The 25,701-nt window shown below is 55.0% G+C and overlaps 1 protein-coding gene across 4 annotated transcripts in view; it reads right to left on the reverse strand.

The window, feature by feature from the left end:
- Nucleotides 1-25,701, reverse strand: part of ZMIZ1 (zinc finger MIZ-type containing 1) — a 220,471-nt gene that overhangs the window by 179,521 nt on the left and 15,249 nt on the right. The gene's annotated exons all lie outside the window — the stretch shown is intronic.

The raw sequence follows: 25,701 nt of genomic DNA on the forward strand, positions 1-25,701 counted from the left end.
AGGCCACAGCACTATGCCACCTGCCTGCCTGGGAAGGGGTGCCCAGGTCTGGAGAGGAGAGTTCCTCCCCACCCCCATGTCTGGGCTCACTGGGGGGCATTTTCTCTGGTACTAAGATCCCTTTGCTAAGAAAGGAAGCTCTTTGCCCAACAAAGAAGCCCAGATAACCCAGGAGAGGCAGTCTGTCCTGTAGGGGGTGACTCCGTGCACATGAGGGCAGCTGGTTGGGTCCAGCCTTCCACAGGTGGGTGTGCTGTTGCACAGGTAAGGAGCACCCCATCCCTAGAGGCATGCAAGCAGAGGAGATCAGCCATGTGGTGCTGTGGGTGCTATGAGCATCAAAACTGGAGCTGGCCTCTCTATTTCCCCAACTCCTCTGATGATAAGAATCACCTGGGCTGCTTGTTAAACCCACAGCTTCCTAGGCCTCTCCCCTGAGAATGGAAGTCTGTGGGTCTGGAATACAGCCCAGAAATTTAAATTTTTAATAAGTCCTCCCAGGTGATCCTTCGCATCTGGAAAGTTTGGGGGAGCACTGGCAGATGACCTTCCAAGTCCCTCTGGGGCCCAAGATTAGTGATTCTGAGACCCCACTCCACAACACCCCTGCCCCATCTGGAAGACACACAGGCAGCAAACTAACTGCATCATTAAAAAGGATTTGAAAGCTTTAGAAGGGGCAAAGATGTCAGGGGGAGGGGGATTCTCAGCCCATGGTGGTACCAGCAGCAGATCCTTCCTAGCCCCCCACCCCCGGCCCCCCAGAGTCATCCAGAAAAGCTCAGCACTGGGGGTGGGGGGAGTAAGCTGACAGCTGTTCAGCTGCTGCTCAGTGAGACCCGGAAAAGCAATTATCTTGCTCTTAGCAGAGAGGCACTGGCTTTTACCCGCCCCCTCCCTCCCCCCTCCCTCCCACCTTCACACACACACACACACACACACACACACACACACACACACGCACGCACCCACACAGGCCAAGATGCTGCTGGCTGGCTCTGAACGCGCCTCCCCCCACCCGGCCTCCAGATTCCTGACTCACTCAACTTCCATCCTCAGAGCACATTTCCAACACTTAAATCATTTAGCCCGCTAAACCGGAGACGGCAAAATGGGTGCTATTTCTTAAAAACATACAGAGAGCGTATTAAATTATTGATAGCCATTAAACAGGGGGAAAAAATTAAACAGCTCTCAGCTCTTATCAATCATTCATGCAGTTTCCACTGGGGTGTTTTCTGGAGAGTGATCACACGGGCAACCCAGGGAGCTGGCTCCAGCAGGCAAGGAAGGCACTGGCTGGCTGGAACCGGGGAGGGGGCCGCCGCAGCCCCCAGCCCCTACTCAGGCCGCCAAGGCTGCAAAGGGGCTCTGGCAAAGGGCCTCTGGCCCAGGAGCTCAGCCTCTCTGCTTGCAAACTCCCGCCTTCCGTCTTCACCACATCATTCACAAATGGACACTCCAACACTGCCTTCGGGAACCCCCTTAATTAAATCCAGCCTGCTTTTATTGAGTGTCTACTATGTATCAGGCATGCAGGACACAGATACATCAACCCCAAAGCACAGGTGAATGAGGGAGCCCTTTGCAGGAAAACGTGATTACACACATTGTAACAGGAGTCCTAATAGAAGTCCACAGAGGGTGGCATGGAGGAGGGGCTGCCCAGGAAGGTTTCACCAAAGAGGTAATTCTTAGGTAAATTCTTGCCCAGGGGCCAAGTCTGGAAGGGCATTCCAGGAGAGGGGTACAGGTCCAGCCCCAGCAAAGATACAGCAACCTAGCTGAGCCTGTGTCCTTGTCAATGTCAGTCACTGGCCCTGTGGGGTTAGGGGCTTGGGCACAGTAAATGTCACCTGTCTCTCCTCCAGGCACTGGTCAAATCCAGGCCAGACCAGGGGACGGATGCACAAAGCCAACCCCACAGCGTGGACAAGCAGGAGGTTGGGGTTCACCCCAGCTGCCCAGGGCAGCCGCACCTCCACCCCCGCACAGCAGATCCATTTCCTGGCTCTGACTCAGGACACCTAAGCCAGTGTGACGCAGACCATGGAGGCTGCAGGGCTGGGACACCGCTGGTCTCTTGGCCACAGACAGGCCTGGCAGAGCTGCCCTGGGGAGTCAGGCTCTCTCCTGCCCTGAGCTGTGCCAAGGACCCAAAAACCAGGGCTGCGGGAGCCAGAGGACACCCGATCCCACCCCACCCTCTGCTTGGGGACCATCCACACCAGGGGCCATCTGAGGCTCTGAGGCCAGGCTGAGGCCAGGCTGAGCTGCTGGCTGCAGAGGGGAACAAAGAGGCTAAGCCTCTGCCTGGCCAGCCCCTTCCCCCAGCACACAGGGAGAGCGCCACATTCTTGAATGCCTTTCAGAAGCTCTAGCTTCTCAGGAGCAGGGAGCTGGGAAGAGGCCCTGCCAAGTGTTGATAGCACCCTCGCCAGAGAAAGCTGCTGTCACAGGGAAACATTCTGGGGAGAGCGGTTGTTTACCACCAACTCCTGGGACTGTCAAGAAGTAATCAGAAGAAATTATATCTGCAAAGTGGAAAAGATATTACGGAAGCCTCGCCCCCAAGCCCCTGGACATTTCAGCCTGGAGAATCAGGCTCTTCTATTTTGCCCGGTTTGGGGAAATGTTCTTACATTTGCAGGGGGTGGAAGGATATGTGTACCCCCAGCCAGGTCTGGGAGATGGGGCCCTGAGCTGTGCCCCTCTGGGTCTCAGTCTGCTCATCGTCACATGTTGACTCAGTAAGACCAGGTTGATCTTACAGGACACAGGGTAACCTCCAAGGGCTCTGCGCATAGTATCCCAGGAACACACAGTTCCTCAAGGCTGCCCAACACCCCTGCCGGTCACGCGAGGACTTGGGGTGACAGGCCTGGGTGAGCCTGAAAGGCACCAGCCACCCTCCTGCCTCTCCACAGCCCTGTGCTCACACCAAGGGCAATGGGCTTCGCTGAGTCCCTGTCACCCCATCACCTAGATCACTGAACAGGACCCCTTCCCTCTAGCCCACCTCCAAGCAGGTACAGGGACCTGTGCAAGGCTAGGGCCTGAGCTGGCACAGAGCAGGCTGTCACAGAATCAAGACACAAATGGACAAATGACCCCCAAACCCAAATCAAACACACCTGTCCCTGCTGAGGAACCAGCCCTGACTCCGCATTGTCAGCAACTCCCACTGTCAAATTTCACTAATCACCTGTGAGTTGTGTCTATACTTCCAGAAGTCTCTCACACCCTCTAGACTACAGCCACGCCACACAACAACTCAACCTTCCTAAACAACCTCCTTTCGTGCCCCAGGGTCTTTGTACGTGTTGTTGCTCTTTCTAACCAGTGCAGTCCTGCTCTGGGTCAAGCTCTCTTTCCCTCTTTGTAACTGCTGCAACATTGTTCACATTATACTCGATTGGATTCTGTTCACATCTGCTCTGAACTAATTGGAGGGGCACCTGGAACACAAACTGGGTCCCTTCCCTCAGCACTTGGGGCACTGGTCAGATAGGGGCCTCTAACTTTACTACACGCAAACCAGCCACCCCAGCCCTCGGCCAGCAGCCCAGACAGTTCTTCTTAATGGCTAACCTGCATCACTCCTGCTATAATTTGAAAAACCATTCCCTAGAGAGTGGGTGAGATGTTTGCAGCCAAGTGAAAGTGAGACTGTACTCTTGGAGCTCCTGGAGCTGAGGGAAGGGGCAGGCTTGGGAATTTCCAGGCAAAGGCCAGCAGAAATTGGCCACAAATGAATCATTAACTCTCGAGTCGAGAGCTCCGAGTGGCTGGTGCCAAGGTCTCAGGCTCTGGCCTGTGTGGGCCACTTGGCCTCACTTGGCTCAGGCCGAGGGTGGCCCCGCCCCACACCGGCCATCTGCTTCACCCCACGGCCACTGGGCATGGAGAGCTGAGGCTGTCTGGGCCAGAACAGCCCAGATGTCTTACCGGAGAGGGCATGCCTTTTCCCAGGAATGACTCCAAACCTTTGCCCACACACTTCTGTCCTTCTGGAATGCTATCCCTTCCAGCAAGCTAAACCCCTTGTCCTTTCAGCCTGGCCTGCCTCTCTTCCCTGCCCATCTGGGCCTACAGTGGCCCCCACATCTCTGAGCCCTTACACCCCTGGCTGAGTCTGCCTGCCCTGGCCTGGGTACCAGGGGCTCATTTATTCAGCGAAGCACCTGCAGGGGTTGGGGACTTTGGACATCTTCTGGATCCAGCAGCTGGCAAGAGGTGGGGCACTGACCAGGGAGCCCACATGTGATGGGGTCGTTCTCAGGTTCAGTGTGCAGCCAGCAGGAGGAAGCACCTAGGCTTGCAGTGGGGTCTGCAGCCCTCACCTTCTCAGGTGACACATCACATTCCCCTCTGGGCCTTCTTTCAGGCCTCAGGCCAGCTCGGTGCAGTTGAGGCAGAGGCAGAGGTGATTGCCAGCCTCCTACTGGGTAGCCAGGTGGCTGTGGTGGGGCCCGGCACCCTGATTCCCAGAAGCTAGCAGAGGTCAGCCCTGACCACCTCCATCCCCAGGATGCCATCTGAAGGCAGGAGTGCAATTTCACCACAGCCCCTCTGAGCTGCCCTGAAGAGTCTTCCTGGGTAGGGACTGATGGAAATGAGGGCTGGAAACATAGGTAATATTGTGATATGATGTTAACACAGCATGCACTGTGCATCCACCTGTGCTCCAAACTTAGCGTCCACCTATATGGCAACAAGGTTGGCAAAACCCGAACAAATACTGCTGATGTAAATGACTGCTCGTGTCCAGTGCTGTGCTAAACGCAATCCACGTTTTCTCATGAGCCTGAGCCTGTCCGCCATACCACCAGGCACATACTATCAATATGCCCCTTAAATGAGGGGTCCACTGCTCCTAGAGATGCAGCTGAAGATGAAGTGACCCACCCATGTCCTGAGGCTAGAGGTGGCAGCTGGAGATTCAGATGGAGGCGTCTGACCTGGGTCCCCACACGTCACCAGCCCCCATGTGCCCAGAGCCCCTTGTTGCATGTTCTCAGAGCTGAAACGAGCATGGTGGGCACCGCCCCACAGCCTTCACAGGTCCTTTTTCTCACCTGATCCCCAAACATCCCCATAAGATGGCCAGTGAGCATCCTTATTACCATTTTACAGATGGAGACACTGAGGCCCAATGGGGAAAAAGCCTTGACTTATCTAGCAGCTTACATACCCCTTTATTCCTCACCACAACCCCATGAGGCGGCTGCTGTTAAAAGCATTGTGCAGATGGGGAAGTGCTGAGAATGGGAGAGGCAGAGGGAGCTACCACACAAGCTGGGGAAAGAGCCTGGGTTTGAGCCCTGATCTGCCTGACTCCTGACGGGGCTTCTCCACGACACAGGGCTGTCCTCAAAACTAGGCACAGTAAGTGCAGGCTTGTGGACCTGGTGGGGAGAGGTGGCTCAGGAGCACAGCACAGGGCCCGGCCAGATGCTGTGTCCTCCCCTCTCAACCTCCCCTTATGAGGATGAGCCAGAGATGCTCTGGGGACGAGCCCACCTCCCCAACTCCCTGCAGGACTGCTGGGCCAGGGCACTCTGCGCTCGATTACCGTGGTGCAGCCTTACCGATGAGCTTGCTGATCAGGCCGGGATGTCTCGGCCAGCCGCATAGGTCACCACGTGTGTGTGAGTGTGTGGATGTGTGACGGTGGACGGCGCCTATCTGAGGAAAACAAGATGAGGTGGTGACTGCCTGCAGGCACCTGTCACACCCTGACACAGACACACACATGCATACACACTCACATAGATGCACGCTCTCTCCTCACTCTTGTATGCAGGCACACGCGTGTGCTCATCAGGCACACATGTGGCTCATCTGCACATGTGCTCACGCCCAGAACAGCACACACCTGCATTCGGGTGCTTGGGGACCACGAAGCAGGGACATGGAAAGCTCTGATGCACACAAGCAGGCAGGGCCCAGGACAGTGGGCGAGGGAGGCAGGTGGGCAAGCAGCCATCTGCAGAACTGTGCGAGGGCCCCTCACTGCTGCTGCGCTCATGGAGTCGGGCCTGTCAGGAACAGACCCATCAATCAGGAAGCTGCCTGCTGCCGGCATTAAATCACCCCTAGGATGCGGCGCTTAGAAGGGAGGAGCAGGCATCTGGCCCAGGTGGGGTGGAGGGGTTCCTGGTATTCGGCACCCACTCCACCCAAGGCTACCTCCCCATTTGCAGCCCCCAACTAGAGCCCTCTCCTGCTCAATCACCAGGCCCTGCTTCCCCCTGGCCTTTCGCTACCTTCTTCCTCTGCTCTCGCCTGAGACCCCTGAGTTCACCAGCAAGCTGAGTGCTGCCCTCCTACCCCCCAGGGCCGAGGCTTCTCCTAGCACCCTAGGACCTAGGTGTGCTGGCATTGAAGACAGGTGTGGGGGAGATTCCACTTCTGGCCAGAACAATGGGGTGTCGCCACCAGACCCCGGATCCAGGCCTGGGGCCACTCCCAGCTGCATCTCCTGTGAGTCACCTCTGTTCTGCCCCCTCCCACCTCCCCTACAAGTGGGGACTAGAAAGGGACCTCCTGGGGCTGCTTGTCCTGAGAAGCTGCTCCCCAGGGGAAAGAAAGCTCCTACATGGATGCTGATTAATTCTGACTATTAATAATACAACCATCTGTATCTTGTGGTGGAGTGAGGATTATGAGTGGGCCCCTCGCCCCAGCAGCAGGATAAATGGGTCTCCGGGTGGGCTGGGGCAGTCACTCCAGGCCTGCAAGCAGATCCGTGGTGACGATGTGTTGAGGAGGGGCTGTTTATACTGCACAGCACAGACAGACACAGAGAGACAGACAGGCAGGCAGACAGACAGATGGCAGGGAGCTGGCTCATCCCCCGAAGAACAATAGACAATTATCGGTGCCAAAGCTCTCGGGCAAGGTTCGCACTGCCTAGCACTGGGACAAACCAACCAGGCCTCTACTTTGCCTCAACCCTTGCCCCACTCCAGAGTGGAGCCCAGAGGCCTCAGCTGCAGAGGGTGGCAAGGGGGTAGGAATGGGAGCTATCCTCTGTCCAGAGAAGTCCTGGATGCTGTTATCTGCCAGGGCCAGGCCAGCCCCCCTGCACCAGCATCCTAGGACTGGATGCTGTGGCCACCCCAGTTCATGTCTCTGTTCCCTGGTACACTCAGTTCCTCTGCCCAGCAGGCCCTCCTGCTCTCCACAAGTCCTGTTCCCATGGCCTCCTTCTGAGGGGTAAGCCTTCCTCAATGGCCCCGTCCCTCCTCCCAGTGCCTGGTGGTGACCAACACACTGTTGACTTCGCCTGTCCACTCAAAATGCTCTCTCTGTGTATGCCCACCTCTCACCTCCCAGTCACCAGGTCATGAGCTGCTCTTGCCCACTCACTTCTACAATTCCTCAGTGCCCAGCACAGGTGGGAGCCCCTGCACTGCCCATCCCCAGCCAATCTCAAGCCTGACCTTGAGCCAGACACTGTTAACACATTATTCACAACAGCCTCATGTGGTATTTATGCCCATTTCGTAGATGGGGAAACTGAAGTACAGAGAGAAAGGGGAACTTACCAAAGGTCAAGTGGCCAGGAAGTGGTTGAAATGCAAAGCAGACCATTTGGCTCCAGAGCTCTTACCCACAAGGCTACAAAGATTCTGAATGAATGAATGAATGAATGAAGTTTAAACACCAGGATGCTATTTTTGTGAGTGGAAGAAAAAGTGGCCAAGAGATGAGTGTCATGGGTTCAGGTCAGTTTTCTGGCTGTGCGACCTCAAGTAAGTCACTTGTCAACCCTGGGCCTCAGTTTCCTCACCTGTAAAATAGGGGCAAATTGGGCTGCTTGGGCTGCAGGTCAGACATGAAGACAATGGTGCTATGAGCACTCTGAGGAGGATGACAGAGCACGATCATGTCTGTATACGTGGCAGCCAGGATTAAATGCCGGCACGCCTGCTCCGGTGGGGACTCAGGAACAACGGACGAGGGATCTGAAACCTTGGCGGCACATTCATTGTTCTTGGGTCTGGTCCGCACACTTCCTGGGCAGAGACCCCATGTGCAGCCCACGTTCCCTAACCAGCTTCCTGGTTTTGTCATTTCCTGCTGCCATCTAGAGTGCCATTTATTTAATATTTTTTCTTGAAATCAATTCACAGTTTTTGCCAAAATACATTTATTTACAAACAACTTTATCCTATTACCTTAAGTACAAAATTAGCCTCGTTCACCATGAACGGAGGTTAGATGTGAAAAGAAACAAACGCTGGAGATGAAACAGTGGCATTTCTCTGCTGCCGGCCTGCTGGAGGCTCTGAGGGCTCTCTCTGCTGCAAAAGAGACTAGCCAGTGTCCTAGGCCCTGGATGCTGTCCTCGACACAGCCAGGGGACAGACGGGACTGGGGCAGAGGGCTTTGCTACCTCGTGATTAATGCAGGGCACAGACCTCTGAGTCACTTCTGAGTACTTTTGAGGAACACAGCACAGCTGAGTGACGCTTGCTGACTCCGAGAGGTAAGCCCACCAGTCTGAGGTCCCACAGCAGTGAGTGGCAGGCAGGGCCAGGCTTCTGATTTGGGCCCTCTGACTAAGCACCAGGTTCTCTCCTCATGGCCACCACCCTCTCAATGCCACATGGAGTCAGTTGGTGAGGAGTCTCTCTGGCCCACGGCTCGAGTACTAACGGTTTTTACACCTGAGGTTAACAACTGTGATTTAAGAGGTTATTTGTCTTAATTTTCGGGAATCACTTTGTCAGGGAGGAGGTAACTAACACATTGGGCTGGGGAAGCTCGTCTTTATAGAAATATTTATAGCATTTCAAGACAGTTTGGTAGCAAATGGATACAGCATCTGCTATTTTCCTCACTTTCCACCACAGCTCTAAAGCCCAGAGCAGTTAAAACACACACACACACAACAACAACAACACAACAATAACAACCACATCAATGCTGATAGGAGTCAAAACCAGCTCTTCTTGAGAAATAAAGCAGAAAGCTGTGAGATTTCCGAGAGTGCATTACTCTCCTAGCCGTACCTGAGGCTGGCGCTCAGAAAGCCACGGCCAGTGGGCCAGTCCCCGAGGCCACGGCGAGGTTCACTGCCTCCACAGTTGGGTTTGGCAGACTCCCAGGCCCGGGACTGTGGCTCTCACAGGAAGCCCCAACAGCAAAGGAGCCCGCCCCTGAAACTTGGATTCCGGCTGCAAACTGGAGAGGGACCGGGAGAAGGATTCCTCCAGAAATCGAAGACATTCTATGAGCTGGAGCAGAGCCCGTCGCTCTCCTCATGCTACCTCGGCAGTTATTCATCCCTCTGAGGTCAGTGACGTTTATTACTCCCATTTTGCAGACAGCAAAACTGAGGCTATAACAAGCCAAGAGATTTTTCCCAAGGGCACAACTGCTTGTATGGTAAGCTGGTCCCTTTGACTCCCACAGGCAGCCGGGAATTCCCACCTCATTTCCTGTGACCATCCTTTGAGTGGCCCCTATGCCACCTGCTCCCAAGGCCCTGCCAGGTGCCTTCACAGTCCGGGCTCCAGGCTCCGGAGGGAGCACCCAGCTGCACAGCCTGGCTTGAGGCTGGCAGGCAGCCCCCGGAGGAGAGCTGTGCCAGACCGGGGCCTGGAGCTCCCCACGTGGCCGCTCCCCATGTGGCCACTCCCCTGAGCATTCCTCGCCACTTGAATTTTGACAGATATCCCAAATGCATGTGTCCAGAATAGCCTCTGAACTCCAGATCCTGGTCTCCTTCCACCCTCCACTGGCCCCTTCTGAATCAAATGCTCTCTGCTCCCCTAAGCCAGGCATCAAATCCAAAAGTCAAGGAGCCGTCTTTGATGCTGATGCTCCCTCTTAGCCAAGCCATCTGCCGCTTCCACGGCTGGTTCACCCTTCCTGTGTTATTTCTTTTTTATTGAATTTATTGGGGTGACAGTGGTTAATAAAATTATATAGGTTTCAGTTGTACAATTCTATAACACATCATCTGTATATGGTATTATGTGTTCCCTCCTCTTGTGTTCTAATCTGCCCACCTCTTGCCAGCTCCTTTGCCCGGGCAAAGGCAACAGCCCCTCACTGGCCTCCCACTCTCACTTCCCTCTTGGTCTTCTTTGTAGCTGTAAAGTACATCTTTTCCTGTTTATAGCCCTCCCCAAGGCCCCCACCAGGGCCCACATGCCCTGTGCATCTGGGCGCTGCTCACCTCACCCAGTACGCTGCTTGCCCGTTGCTTGCCCGCCACCGTCGCTGCCCCCCGCCCCCCACTGGTTTCCCAGGCCTGGGGCCTTTGCATTTTACCATCTCCTCCCCCTAGCGTGGCTGGCTCTGTTTTATTTAAATCTCTCAACAGGTCCTGCCAGATTGTCCTTGTCTAAAATCCAGTCACTCCATAACACATCACTCCGTATTGTCCCTGCGCTGCACGCACGGCAGGATGATTATTGCTTATGCAGGTACTTACCTATTACCTGTCTCTCACCCCCACCCCGACGGTGTTAGGCCCAGCCCCTTGTCAGTCTGGTTCTCTGTTTTATATCCAGTTGTTAGAATAGTGTCTGGCACAAAATCAATGCTCAGAGGTGTTTGTTGAATGAACAAGTGAGTGGACATCCATGATCTCATTAGCTCACCCCCTGCCTCCACCAGCCCGGGTGGGAATTATCCCGCTTCATGGGTGAGGGCTTGGGTGAGGTGCCCTGCACACCTAGGAACACACGATGGTGCACGTGGCAGCACATTTGTTTGGGACCAGGCCTCCCAGCGTTTATACCAAGGAAGGTACAAGGATTAAGGAAATAAAAGCCCATGGAAAACACATGAAATTGTGTGGCTCCAATATTTCTCTTGCAGCTTGAAATGTCGCTTCTCTGAAAACCACATCCTGCCGCTTGTGAGCCAGTCTTGGCCTCAACTCCCCCACCCAGCTCCTTCTCTTAGAGGGTCCTGAATTCACTGGCCCAGCCCTAAGACTGATGGGGGAGAGGGCAGAGGGGCCAAAGGAGGCCTCCTATCCTGGGTGGGGCAGAAGAAAGGGGCTGAGCCAAATGCAGGTCACGCTGCTGCGCCCACAGGCCTCCGAGTACTAAAAATAATCATGTTTACACACATCCAGAGCCGGGGCTTCTGCCTCCCTGTCAGGAGGGGCTCAGGACTTCACCGTGTCCATTCTCCCACCACACATCTTCCACTGGGTTGGGTAATGCCTGGCCCAACACAGGCGAGGACCAGGGCTTTGGGGTTTGTTTCCTTGGGTGGTTCTAGGTGGAGGGAGGTGAAGGATGCTGCCCAGGCTGTGATTCCACGAGGAGCTTGCTCACTGCTGGCAGACAGCTCCTCCTCCCGGGGATCATGGATGCAGTAAGGCGGGAGCTAGAGAAGGTGGCCAGATCCTGAGCCACCAGGGGCCCAGCCAGCTCATCCCAAAGCTTTGGGGGCCATATTGCCATGGAGAAGGTAGTAAGCCTGTTGCTGGTCCAACTCCCTATGTATGTAACCCAGAGCAGGCCACTTCCCTGCTCTCTGGTCCTTGGTTATCTCTCTCTGTTGTGGCAACTGGCAGTAAATAACTGACACCTTGTTCCTTACATCATGTCCCCTGAGTGTGGAGGGCTGATGGTCCATCCTTTGTGTGTGTGTGTGTGTGTGTGTGTGCGCGCGCCTGGAAGGGGGGACAGTGCAAGAAAGTGCTGGCCCCCAGGGCCCTGTGGCTTGTCTTTGTTTGGAATGACAGGACACACCTGCCAGGATGGCGGTCACCTGGCCTCTCTCCTCCCTCCCTGCCCTGGTTCACCCAGATGGACTTTAACACCGGAGGGGCAGGTGCCAGTCGCCTGCCTGGAGACAGCCCCTCCTCCTGGGCAAATAGGCTCTTCTCTAACCCCACGGCTCCCGTCACTGTGGCCATGCCAAGAAATACGCAAGCTGCCAGAAGGCTGGCACACTGGTCAGCCACCCTCCTTGGGCAGGCAGTGCCTGGCAAGCACTGACGTTCGCCTGACCCCCAAATGGCCACTGGGGTGGAGCTCAGGCTCCCCAGGATCCAGCAACCCCCCGCTTTTCTTCTCTGACTTGAGAGGCTTGGCTGACTTGCTGCCCTAGATGGGAACAAAGTCCGCGCCTTCTGGCCTGATTTAAGGGCTGTGCCACTCTGACAACAGTCCTCTGGTACTATGAGACTTTGTAGGTGCTATTCCCTCTGCCTCAGATGCCCTTCCCTCATTTCTTGGCCTGGGGATTTCCCACTCCTCCCAGAGGGCCGACTCCTCGGCCTCCCCCTCTAGCGGAGTGAGCTCAGTGCTTTGACAGTGCCATGTGCTCCCCCCTGCCCAGTCATTAGACAGCCAGGAGCTCCCCCAGGGCTGATCACCCACAGAGCCAGCAAAGGAAGGGGGCTCTGTAACTGTCTGCTGAAGTAACTCTCAAGGTAAGAACTCGGTCTCCTCTCTTCTGTCTGACCAAGTCTACTCCCTACAGGATCCCCATGTACCCTTCACGATTCTGCAATCTGTAATCAGTTCCACCGTTTTCCTCTAGAGGTGTCTGTCCTCTCGGATCCTCAGGGTCCCAGCCTCTGTGGGTCTCACTAGGCCTGCACTGCTCAACCAGGTTTCTAAATACACCTGCTCAGATATGCTGGGGAGAGACCTGGCATTTGCATGGTTAAACAGAGCTCGTGGGATTCTGTGTGCAGAAGCCCTGAGGGCCAAGGGCACCCCATGGCACTTAGAATTTACTTTCCTAGGATATCACAGTAACCCATGCCCCTACAGACCACCCCCACCGCTGCTGTGCCCCTGCTCCCATGCCCAGGTGCCTACCAGGGTTGGGCCTCATATCCTCTCTCCTGGACCATGGCAGGATTCCTCAGGGCCTCTGTGAGAACCTCCTCCAAGTGGCCACCACAGTGATCATTCTACAAATCTGATCTGGCTACGTCACCACCAAATCTTTTCTTGTTGATGCTGTGTCAAGGATCAACTCTAAGGCATGATGGCATTTAGGGCCCTTTAAGATGTGATCAGGCTCCTGTTGAGTTCCCTGGCCTTGCCTCTTACCTACCTAGGCCTGATGCCCTCTGCTGTCCCCTTTCTGCTGAGCATTCCCTGACTCATCCTTTGGGGTGCAGCTTGAGGTCACCTCTTCTTGGATGTGCTCCGTGAATGCCCTTCCCCAGCAGACTGGCCTGAGCTGCTCCACGCGCAGAGCTCTCATCACAGACACTAGGCTCTCCTGCTATATGGAGTTGCTGGCCTGTCTGATTCCCTAGTAAGGCTTCGAGCTCCTAGGTCAAACCAGGATCAATCACTCAGAGCCTGGTACAGGGCTGGCACTCAACAGCAGATATGTTCTGAGCATCACTGGGCCTGGCCCACGACACCTGCAATCAGGTGGGTACAAGGACCTCCCACTGTGGTGACAAGGAAAGTGATGTTCTCAGAGGCTGAGAATTTGTTCAGGTCATATAACAGCAGTGGTGGAACCCACTCAGGATAGAATCAGCCGGCACCCATGTTCCTACCTGCCTCCTGGTAGGCCCTCCTCCTTCTAAGGTACCTGCAAGCTACTGGGCCTTGAAGCTTCTCTCATGGCCTCACCCAGCCCCCACTTCCACATGGCCCTGAGCTTTCTCTGGGTGAGAGGGGACACTTCCTCCAAGCCCAAACCATGGGGGGGAGGGGGTATGGAAAGAGATTCCTCCCAGTCAAGTCACCTGTGAAATGCAGGACCAGCCACCCCTCCCCAACCTAGAAGAAGTAGCAGTGGCCCAGGCTCAGCACCTGGAGATCTTGTAGGGATCACGGAGGCCTCAAGGGAAACAGAGGGAGCCTGGGGTAGACCTGGACCCAGACACCACCTCTTCTTGCTCCAGGTGCAGGCCCCTCTGTCTTCCACACCCCAGTCTAATAAGGTTGCTTCCTCTTTCCTGAGGCCCCAGAGGACCTGGCAACCCTGCCTTCCTTTCAAAGCAAACACAGATAAAGAACCAAGGAGTAAATCCAGGGGCTCCCTTGAGCCAAGGAGGGAGGAACACATTAAAGGCAGGCTAGGGGGAACCCCTGTCCAGTGGAGTAGGGGATCCTGTGCCCAGGAGACCCCAAGGAGCACTGGCCTTCCAGCACTGGCACACCCAATTCCCAGGCCCTCAGGGCAGGCCCTCAGCAAGTCCATGCAGCCATGGCTACATCAGAATGCACAACCGCCCCCAGTCCTCCAAACAGCCCAGGGGTCCTCTCACTGTGTTTCTAAGGCCACAGCTCTGGGGTGGGTGTCAAGGAGGCTGCAGGCCTTGCTGGCTCTCAGGGCCTGCTCCTTGGCAGGAGGGCAGTAGGAGCATTTGAACCCCAGGCCGCCGCTGGGATTTGCTAACAAAGTGGTTCCTATTTGGCTCATCTGCCACGTGGAGCCCACCTGTTCCTGTCAAACTTCAGGAGCCAGCTCTGACTCTCCACACTCAAGTCCTGAGTCGCAGAATTTCTCCAGCCTCCAGAAGTCACCAACAAAGCCTATCCCACCCATTGCCCACCCTGTGAATTAACCTCCCTGCTAACGACCTGACCTCACAGGCCAGTCCTCTGCAGGGTGCTGGACTAGGCCCATCCACATGCCACCTCCTCTCCGCAGGCACCTGAGGCCCACTGCACATGAGCCCAGCAGCAGTTGGGCTCAAATCCCAGCCCAAGTCCCTCCAGCTGTGTGAGTTTGGATGCCTTCCTTCACCTCTCTGAATGTCATCTGTATGGCTCTCAGGTCACTGGTGGGGTTAACTGAGATAACTGTGCAAAAGTAAGGCCAGTATTGATCAGGTGCTCGAAATGGACTGGATCCCGTTCTAAGCTCTGTACCAGTATTAATTCATTAACGCTTACAAGATGCCCCCAAGGTAGGTGTTTCTGCTACTAAACCCCCGTTTCACAGATGAAGAAACTGAGGCACAGAGTAGCTGTGTTGCTTCTCCGAGGTTACCCAGCTGGTGAGCATGGGAGCTTGGATTTGGCCCCAGCAATCTGGCTCCAGAGCCCACGCACTGACCACCACACTCTGCAGCCTCCAGGGTCTTCTACCTTCTCTCCACTGCTATTGGGGCCTACCCCAACCAAATGCCTCACTCCCCATAAACTCCGGGTCATCGTGCTTCTGGGCCTGTGAGTGCCCCTGACCAACAGGCCTTGCTCCCTGGCCTACCTGGCAGACACTGACTGCTACACTAGCTCAGGAGCTCCTCCCGCTTTCCTCTGACCCTTGACCCTTAGGCAGAAATGACCCCTTGACAGCTCCCCGCACCCTGGGCTTCCATCAAAATCCCTAGAATCCATTAGGGCAGGGCCCAGTGGCATTCTGGACCCAGCAGGGACTCTGAACAAATACTTGTGGAATAGCTGAGTGCCCCACGGCGTCAGGTCCTAAGGCCTCTGGCTTTGCCCACTCACCTGACCATGTTGCCTGGAAAGTTCTTGGTAACAAGGCCCCACAGAAGGTTCCAGGCCGAATGTCGAGGCCCCTCCAGCAGCTCTCCTTCATCACACTACTGGGGGTGCAGTTAGCATCCAGGGAGCCCGCAGAGAGGTGCCATGAAGACCACATATGTAGTGAGCACAAAGGCCCAAAGTGACAGGAATTGATAAAAACTTCACCACACTGCTGACACCCCATATATCAAAGGCCCCAAATCTCATTCTCTGCTTGCCTCCAATTTCTATCAGGGCTTGCCAGCTGCACATTTATTGAGAAGTTTGTGATCTGACAGGCACTGTATTACCAACATTAATGATGCATCAGTCTCTAGAATTACTGAGGAAACAGTCCAATTGATTTTATTATTATCTTGAGCCTCTTCACGGTTCATTCCGGGCAGCTTGCTCCTGGGGTTTTCAAGCAAGGACTAAAGTAAATAAAGGCTGTGGGGCCAGGGCTGACCTCAGGTGGGCGAGCCTGGGCCTGTCCTGGGCCCCTCAGTGACAGCCCTCCACCCCCTACCTTCTTCGCTCTCTATGACAGCAGCAGGGTCACTGGAGTACCAGGGGGTGGACAGTGCCTGGCATGGTGTCCCTGTGGAGAGACGAGCCGGGGACAAATCAAGGGCTCAGGCAAGGCCTCCCATTCATGTTGCAAAGACGGAGGTGGCTGACAGGAGGCAGAAATAGCCATTGATGTCATCTGTCATCTGACCCTTTGTTGGGACAGGAGGCCAACCCGTACGGAACCCACAAGCAGGTATGAGCCCATGCCACACAAGCCTGGCAGCCCTGCTGGCAAGTGGAAGACCCACGATGAGATGGAAGACATGGGTGGTGCCCACCTCGTCAGGCCACTTGGCCTCTTACCTTCTATCTCCCAGGCACTCGAGATTCCTTTCCGTTTCTAGAACATGCCAAGCTGTTTCCAGGGTCAGGGCTGGCCTTTGCACAGGTTGTTCCCTCTGCCTGCAGGTTCTCCCCTCTCCACCCCACCATCTCATGGCCCTCAGCAGAAGGCTGGGCAGGGGCTGAGGAGTCAGTCTGTCAATCCCGAAGGCGGCATTTAGGTCAAGTTCTCAAGAACATGGCCTGTTGTTTCAGGGAGGATTTTCCTCTTCCCACCCCTGACCTCCACACCAGAGGTTTGGCGAAGCCCTCTCCCTTCTAGCGCCTTGTACAAACATTTGTCCATCAGGACCCATTTCCTTCCCCTCCTTGTCCAACCCTTTTCCACCCTCAGCTTCCACGAACTCTCCGCAGCAGGGCCAGTGGGAAGCGGAGGGCTTGAGGTCAGGCCAGGAGCCGGGTTCAAATCTCTACCTCGCCATTTAAGCAGGGCATGTAATTAACTGTACCAAGTTCTGCCCAATGGCCTCCCTCCAAAATGGAGATGAGAAGCCTGTGGCCCTTCCTGTCCCACAGGGATCTCAGGAGATGGCAGTTTCAGCAACCAAAGTAGATGTCTCCCTAAGCGGCCGCACAGTACAGACCTAAGGAGCCTTTAGTGCTGTTGTCTGCCACGCTCGAAATGACCAGAGGACTGAGGTGCAGAAAGCCAGGTGGCCATGAGATGTGGATCCCCAAAAGGTTTGGAACATTGAAGACTGGACGTTAAGGAGACGAGATCTACGACACTCTGAATAACTGGGTGCCTCACGGGGGTCCAGGAGTGCAGGGGGTGTCTTTGAGCAGACAGGTCCCAAGGGCCCTTGTTCATGCCCTGCCTGCAATTTGTTAGGTGCATTCCATGACCAAGGCAACAGACAGGTGCGAGGGGAGGACAGGGGAGGCAACACATTGGCCTCAAAGCAGTCAGGTAAGAAAGGCGTGACGATCCTTATCAGGGCAGAGAGGTGAGCTAGACCCCAGAAAAGCTAAAACCCCAGGGGAGAACCAGCTAAGTGTGGACGTGGGATCAGCAGTGAACAAGGGTTTCCGTGGAAGCTCTGGAAGCACATGGGATGAACAGAACTATGGGGATAACCACACAGGAGTGGCCTTCTAACTAGTGGTATTATGGTTATTGTTTTTATCATCTGGAATCAAATCAGAATATCTGACTTAACAGTGTTCTGATTTGGAAACGCATATCCCCCTGAAACAGGTATTTCGGCTGTAATTTGTGAATGACATTTATCATGCTCCTGGCTCTATGCTAAGCACTGACCACACATTATACTACATTTTGTCTTCCTACCAAGCTCCATTATCCCCATTCTATATCCAGGAAAACTGAGGTGCTGAGAGGAAAGTGAACGCCTCAGGTCCCGTAGGTGGAAGATGCAGGATATGAATCCAGCTGATCCAGAAACTGGGAGCTGCAGCAGTGCCCTCTGGCCTGCGGGTCCCAGGCCCCTGACCAGCATCGGGCCCCACTGCTTTCCCAAGAGGAGAGTGAGGCCCAGGGAGGCGTCAGACCTGCTTCACTTCACCCAGTTATCCCTGATGAGGACGACTGATAGGTTACTGTTGACTTCGCCTCACTTAATTTTCAAAGTAACCTGGGAAGTGCCACTCATTTCCTCCAGAAAGCATGAAGACTGCTGGTGGCAGAACGAGAGTTTGAACCCAGTTCTGGAGGCTGTCTGGTGACTACTGTGGAACCAGCCCAAACTTCTGGCTCAAGCACCTCCCTCTAAGCTGTGGGAAGAGCAGAGGCTGCCCGGCCCCAGCGCTCACAGCCTTCTGAGTCCTCAGGTGGCATCACTCAGGGCTCTCACCTGGCACACGATGCCAGCAGCCACAGCACACAGGCCCGGTCACAGCCGGACTCACCCAGCCTGCCTGTGCCAGGGAGCCAGGTCGGAGGACGGCTCCTTGGCATTTCTAGCAGCCTGCTCTTACTCAATTAGGCCCTTTCTGTCCAAAGGGCAGCTGTGACGTGTGGAACAGGTCTGTGGTGTCAATATGAGCCCAGCATTGTGCAGCTGGGGACACACAATGCCCTTGGTCGACTGTTTATTTATAAATCCACCCAGCGCTCACCGCGGCCTTTACACTCAACTCTTTCCCAAAATGCAAATTGGTTCCTTCCTGTAAATGAAACCGGCTTGCTAAGCAGATAAAATCATCCCAAACGGGCTCTTTTATCTCCCCAATACAGAAAGCCCTCTGCACCCACACCTCCTAGAAAGAGGAAGCCCTCTTCGTAGCACTTCACCAGGCCAGCCCAGGGAGAGGCCCTCCTCGAGGCATCCAGGGGCATGCGAAGGGGTCCAAGGAGAGCGGTGGGAGAGAACGGTTAGAACCTGAGACTTGTGTTCAAATCCTGCCTCCGACACATTCTAGCTTTGTGGCCTTAATCTCTCTGAGCACCACCCTACTTGTGCACATCTGTTAAATGAAGATAAAAATCATCTCTTCCTCTTGAGGCTTCTTTGGAGAATTAAATGAGATAATGCACTCAGGTAATTAAATGAGATAATGGCACAGCGCTGAAACCCTAGTAAGTCACTGTTGCTCAGTGGCTTTACGACGGTTCCTTTTGCTCTCTGAGCCCTAGTCTCCTCCACTGTAAAGCTCCCAGGAGCCTTTGTCTTATTGGCTGGTAGCTCAGTCCCTTAACTGCCTGCATCATATTTAAACAGCTTTGGGGTGCTCTTTCCTGTACCCTGTCTCTTCACTTTCTCAAGGGCTCTTTTATCAGAAGATCTGTTCTAAAAGCAGCTACCTGACGGCCCCTCTGCCAGTGGTGCCAAGATTGTAACAGCCGCGAGCGTCAGTCTAGGCACACACCCGGTGCACAGCTTGCGGGGGTAGAGGTGGAGGGAGTCTGAATAGGATCCGCTGCCGGCTTGACTAATAAGGGGCTTCCAGGGAGGGGTGGAAGTGCAAGGAAATGCAAAATGGACCCAGAAGTCGCCGGAGACTGAGAGACATGCACTGGAAGCTCTTGGTGGAGGCTCCAAGGCTTTCAGGAGGCATCACGATGCTGTCGTGACAACCGGCTTGCCAAGCCTCAGTCTCCTAGCAGGGAGCACTGATGACAGTGCACGTCGCACGCTTTCACAATGACTCTTAGCTCCAGGGAGGCAGGGGTCACCAGGATGGACCCAGTTGCAGAAAGTCGAGGCCCGAAGGAGGGAATTGACTGGCACAGGATGTGTTGGTAATGAAACTCAGGGTCCAGGCTCCCGGCTCCCTCCATCTGGAGAACTAGGGAGGCCCGCAGCCGTGAAATGGCCATGCCACTGTGGCCACCAATTTCCTGGAATGGGATGAGCAACCTGACCATGCAGCTCACAAACACCTTCCCCTCCCTGAGCCCCATTTGCTCTTCACAGCAGCTGGGCAGACAGGCTCAGTGGGGGTTGTTAAAGCTCCCCATTTTGCAGGTTGAGGACAGAGGCTCAGGGCCACATCACCCTGTAAGGGAGTAGCCGGGTCGAGCCTGCACCCAGACCTTCAGAACCCGCTGCTGCTTCCAGCGCCTCACCGTCAGCCTGGAGGGCAGGGCTGGAGGGGCAGTCTGCTCCCTAGGCCCTGCCACCCAGCACTGGTTGGTTTGTCCTGCAGCACACCAGCCGGGCTTCACTCACCTGCGTAATTAACAGGGTTCTAGTCTCCCCCTCCAACCCAGACAGCCCCTGCCACCTGGTCAATCTCCTAAAACACTGCCCTTCCTGCATCTAGCATAGGGTCCCCTCCTAACCCGCCTTCCCTCTGGGGTCCCAGCTACCCCTGGAGACTGGGTCCAGATTACTTCCTTGAAGATATGAGCACAGGCTGAGTTCCCCAGACCCCCAGGTGGAAACACGTCCCTTTTTTGTTCAGGCTTTTCCACCTCCTCCTTGCCTAGTTCTAGCTAAAGCCTCTTCCTCCAGGAGGCCCTCCCTGACCACTCTATCACATTTATCTCTCACTTGCTCCAAGTTCTCCTTGGCACTTCTTAGCCCATTTCTCTAGCACTTTCAGTATGCGTCATTCCTGTTTTGCCAAGTAGCCAAGGCTTAATTTCCAATTTATGCTGTGAAACTCCTTGAAGTCAAGGTCTCAGGTAATTTGTTTAGCCATCCTTCCACTCAAAAAATTTTGCCTTAATCCGTGCCTCAGTGCCCTCACTACCATGCTAAGGGACACAAGAGGCAAGGTTCCGGCCCTGTAGAAGGAGGTCAAGTCTAGAAACTGGAAAATAAATAGGCAGTTGCCATCCGGCACAGTGGGGGCTGCAACAGAGAAAGCAGGAGGCTGTGGGAATGTTGCCCAGCCAGGTTCTTTTTCTCTGTCCGGAGCCCTGGCCATGCCGAGCACAGGGACCCACCCCAAGAAGCCGCTCCAGTGGGTCTCCTGGTGACCTGAAATTGCAGGCAAGTGATCAATCTGTCAGGTTTCAGGACAAAGGAGGTCTGGGAGCGGGAGTGGTAGAGACAGCTTGGGCAAGTGTTGGCCTCCAAGGCTGGGCCTTTACCAGTAGGCAGACAGGCAGGAGGAAGTGTTAGATCCTCTGGCCTGGGAGGAGGCCAGTCGACCCTGACGGAAAAGGCAGTGAGAAATAGGACTCAGCCTGACCCCGCAGGGCTCAGGGTGGAGGTGGGGGACACAGCCACCCTGACTCCCTCAGAGGGCCCCTCGAGCCTCGAGAGCCGGTGCCTTTTTATGTTCTGTGCATCTGAGCAGGCCTCTCCAGATGGGCCTGTGCTGGGCAATGCACCAGTGCTCACTGCTGGCTCTTGGCCTAGTGGGCCCAGCCACCATCTGAAACTCAAAACATCTCAGCGAATGGCCTCATTGTTCTGCATCCTGAGCCTTCTCTGGAGAAGGGCAAGGGTTTCTAGAGAAATAAATAATGAGATCCCACATACCAGCACGGCCTCTGACCACACCCCCATCTCCAGCTCCCTGTCACTCCAGCTTGTGTCCTTGACCCTGTACCCCGGAAGCGAGCAGAAGGCCCTTCACTGGCTACGAGCATATCCAGGCTGCCCACCCTGACCCTGCCCTTCAAAATCTCTTCTGAAGTGGAGCTCTCTTTGGGGCTTGAGCAATCTGGCCATAGCCATGGAGTAGGGAGAGGTGTCTAGGCTCCAGTGGGTGGCAAGGAAAACCTCCAACTGCAGTGCCCCAGGTTACTGCCAGCAGCCTCCCTCCCCGCTGCTTCCGGGCATCGGGAAAAAATTGAGCATCATGCACACTAGACCAGGGAGTCCCTGCCCTTCCTGAGCTTGTTTCTCCATCAGTAAAATGGGAAGTGGGCGAGCTGATGGGCGAGCTGTCTCCCTGGTCCCCACTCTCCTTCTAACCGATCAGGCCTGAAGACACAGCAATAAGGCCAGTGCCCAGAGCAGCGAGAGGGGCTCAGAAGGCAGGCTGGGGAAAGAGGTGGGGTTGTCGATGGCTGCAGAAGGCTTAAAAGCTGGTAAAAGGCTTAATCCTGCATAATGATTTACAAAGTGACACGTAAAATAGATTTACCGTGACAGCTTGAAAGGAGAACCACAGAAATAAAATTACACTCAGGCTCATCCTGTCTTTCTACAACCTGCCCCCCCTCCCTTCCGAAAACCAGGGACTCATGTGTGCAGGTGGCTGGGGTGGGATTGGGGGAGTGGGAGAGGGACAGAGGAGGAGAAAGGGCTGGACTCTGTCCTGGGAACAGCCAGTTGGTTCCCCATTCCAGGTGCATCTGTGGGGGTGATGCTCCCAGCAGCCCCTCAAAGTCAGGGGTTATCTCCATTTACAGATGGAGGACACATCTGGCTGACATGCCCTGCATGGGATTCCACCTTTGGGAAGCATGCGGCAGGCACCCCAATGGCCCACAGGGTCCAGCACCCCCAATTTCTACCTGACTCTCCTCTGCAGGTCTAGGTTTTCAGGGCCCAGGGAGAGGGGTCCGCTGCTTCCCTTTGAGTGAGGCAGGGACTCCAACAGCACTGGGCTGAAACCAGCTGAGAGGAAATCAGAGAAGACAAGAAACCCTCGGGCAAGTTCATCTCGGGGAAAGAAAGTGAACGATGCTCCTGCCCGTAGTGCTGGGCCTACAGGTGGCATCTCCAATTCCGTCAGCGCTGTGGCCTTCATTCTGTGCTTACACAGTGCCCAGGGAACACTGCCCTCCGCTGAGGCGGGGGGCGGAGGGCGCGACATGCCCATGTCTAGCTGTGGCCCAGCGAAAGCCTCCTCGGCAGCTATGAACCCCGCCAGCTGCTCCAGGCTCTGCGGCTGCTGTCTACCAGCCCCAGGGCAGCACTGGCCTGGGCACCTGTGCTCTTCAGCCAGAAGAAGGGCTGGTAAATATGCCCACAGGCTTACTCATCTGTACCAACGGGCACGCGTTTAAAAAGAAAAATCAAGAAGGGGTCCGGTGTAGAAAGAAAGCGACCAAATTCCCTCCCTTAGTAGGGGTGGGGCCTGAAGCAGCTCCATCTCTCTGAGCTCCAGCTTCCTCCTGGTTAAAATGGGGTAACAACACCCACTTCTGAGGCTGCTGTAACAACCCTGAGATGCCAGAGAACCCTGCCTGGTGCATCGTGGGTGTTCCCAAGGTCGTGAGCTTTGCCTCAGATGATGGGGACTGAGACACATCTGCAGTGGGGACAGCTAGGATAGTTCTGGTCTCAGTCATGGCTTAGCAAAGTCCCCTTCCCCTGGCTAGTCTACTCCCCCCAGGTCCTAGGAAGCTGCACAGTTAGGGTGGAGACAAGATCATCAGGAATGAGCAGGACGGCAGGCGGGCAGGCAGGCGCAGGGACCTCCAAGCCTCGTGCAGCCTCTGCTCTGCTTCTAGAAAAAACAGGAGGCGTGAGACCCAGGCAAAGTCTGTGGACTCTCAAGCATCCCTCCTTGTCACCCGCTGGCTGACACCTGGCAACTCCCAGCTCAGTGAAATGCCATCCTGAGCCTCTAACCGATACAGCACAAGGATGTGCCTAGGCAGGTCTAAACACCCATGTTTACCCAAGAAGAAGGGGGGCCCTCCCTTCCCCTGTCCCCCAGCACCATGGCAAGCTGGAGCCTATTTGCCTGCAGACTCGCTGGGTGCGTAGGCCGCGTATACGAGGCTCCAGCCCCGGCCCTGCCCAGCTCAGGGAGTCTTGCCCAAGAGGCTCTGAGCTCTGGCCAGGCTCTTGCTACTGAACCAATTCTCCTAGGAAGCCAACCTGAGGAGGGCAGCAACATGGGCACAGCAGACACGCAGGTGCCCTCAGACCTCGGCAGCTTCGGGCAAAACAACCCAGGCTAGGAGGTGCTCCTGGGACCCAGGCCCGGCCCAAACACTGCTCTGGCTGTAATTGGAAAGGGGAGGGCAAAAGGGACCAAGGGCTCAAATCGTGTACACAAGCAGCTGAGTCTGGGGCTGAAGTTATTCAATTCTTCCTCAAAGTGTGCAAGTCACTTCCAAGGTACCCACCGAGAGTAGAAAGATAGGTAGATGATGGATGGATGGGTGGATGGGTGGATGGATGGATAGATTTCCAAATCACAAAACCTACCAGCTCTATGTAAAGTGTAGGTGTCACTTATTCATCCACCTATTTAGCAAGCATTTTGGAGTGTTTGCTGGATGCCAAATGTGGTGGCTGGGATGCCCTGAAGGTAGCTGCGACCCTATCAGATGAGGGCTTCAAACAGTTCTGAAAACAGTGCTGGCAGAGCTGGGGCAAAGGCAGGAACCACTCGGGCTGGTGCACAAGGGTAAGCCAATGCTTGAGCAGGGCTTTGCAGTATGCCTAGGAGTTCACCAGGCAGAGAGAGCAGAGAACAGAATGTGCAAAGCACAAACTGAAAGTTCAGCTGGGGCCAGAGAACGAAGGGCTCTGAGCGCCAGGTTGTAGGTGGTAGGAAGCCACGAGGGCGTTTTAAGTAGAGCAGAGGAGGTAACAGGATCAGAGCTGCTTTTCATTAAGGTCACACTGGTGGCCAAGTAGAGGGAGGATAGGAGAGGGGCGGCCATAGCATGGGGTGGAGAGAAGGGGTGGCTCAGAAAACATTCGGAAGGTGGAGTCTACAAGTGTCAGTTCCCTGACTACATACTCCCACAGGCCAGGCTCTGGCAGGGCAGTGGGGACATGGACACCCAATGTCACAGGCTGCAGTTCTGGGGAACAGTCAAGAGGGACTCTCAAGTTTCAGTTGGGGCAGTGGGCCAGTGGCAGTCCTGCTCCCAGTCCTTACAGTGGATTTGTAAGAATTAGAACAAGGTTACCCTCCCTCAAAACACTTTGCTACCATCCACTAGAAACTTGTATGTACAATATACGGGGACTACAATGTCAGTACCCCCAGGTTGTACAGAGCGCCACCTACACTATCCCACTTGGCGGTCTTAGCAGACACACTGCCACTGAGCAAGCCCTGGGAAGATGGAGTGCCGGGGTTCAGGCAGGAAGAAACGCAGATAAAATCTAATTCACAAAGCTAAAAACACAACAAAGCAGCGAACACGCAGTGCGGAATGCTCACGAACCCTCACTGCCTCTTGGGTATGTGAAATCTGAATCAAACGGGAGGTGGCGTTATTTATAATATGGAATCCACAGAGAAAAAAGTAGCTGCTCAAACCAGGTAAACAAAGGGAATGCACAAACACAAGTCAAAAAGCCCCTGCTTGGAAAGTGGGGGATTGACTAAAAGTAGAGAAAACCAGTTCTGGCCTTAGAGCTTACTAGAAAATTGATTTTTTTAAAAATCCTATATACTGAACGAAACTCCATCCGTGAACACAGCAGAGTGAAGCCCGTGTGCTGAGAAAACTGGGACTGTCTGGACGGCCGAGGGTTTCCATTCCATCACCAGTAATCAGAGTTTTTAGTGAACAACTTCTCTGCTGCCGTCTGGTACAGGCATGAGACCGAGCTGGCACCTGTGTAGAGGAGACAGTCCGGTGGGGGAGACAGCCTGGGGAGTACAGACAGGGACACCTGAGAGCCCCCAGGAGGAGGCAATGACAAAACCAAGGCGTGCCAATAAGGAGGAGCTGGGAGACTCAGGCCACCATCCACATGATGAAGGCTACAGCCCTGGTGACAGCTGGCAGGCCCTTGTGTAACAAAAACAAGAACTTGGTGAGCAAAGGGGCGGTAGACAACATTCAGTCTAGGGGGGCTGGAGTAGGAAGCCTCAACTAGCCTGGAGGTAAAATTGCTCAAACAGGCTTCGGTGAGAGAATCTTGGCTGGGAAGAGCCTCAATGCTCAGATGGGGAAACTGAGGGCAGAGAGAGCCAGGGGCTTGACAGGGTCAGGAAGCTGATCCGTGTTCCAGATGGGAAGTGACCAGGGCCCCTTCCAGAGCCCAGCGCTGCATGGGGAGCAGAG

This window comes from Miniopterus natalensis, chromosome 14, assembly GCF_054644295.1.
Source record: "Miniopterus natalensis isolate mMinNat1 chromosome 14, mMinNat1.hap1, whole genome shotgun sequence".
Lineage (NCBI taxonomy): Eukaryota > Metazoa > Chordata > Mammalia > Chiroptera > Miniopteridae > Miniopterus > Miniopterus natalensis.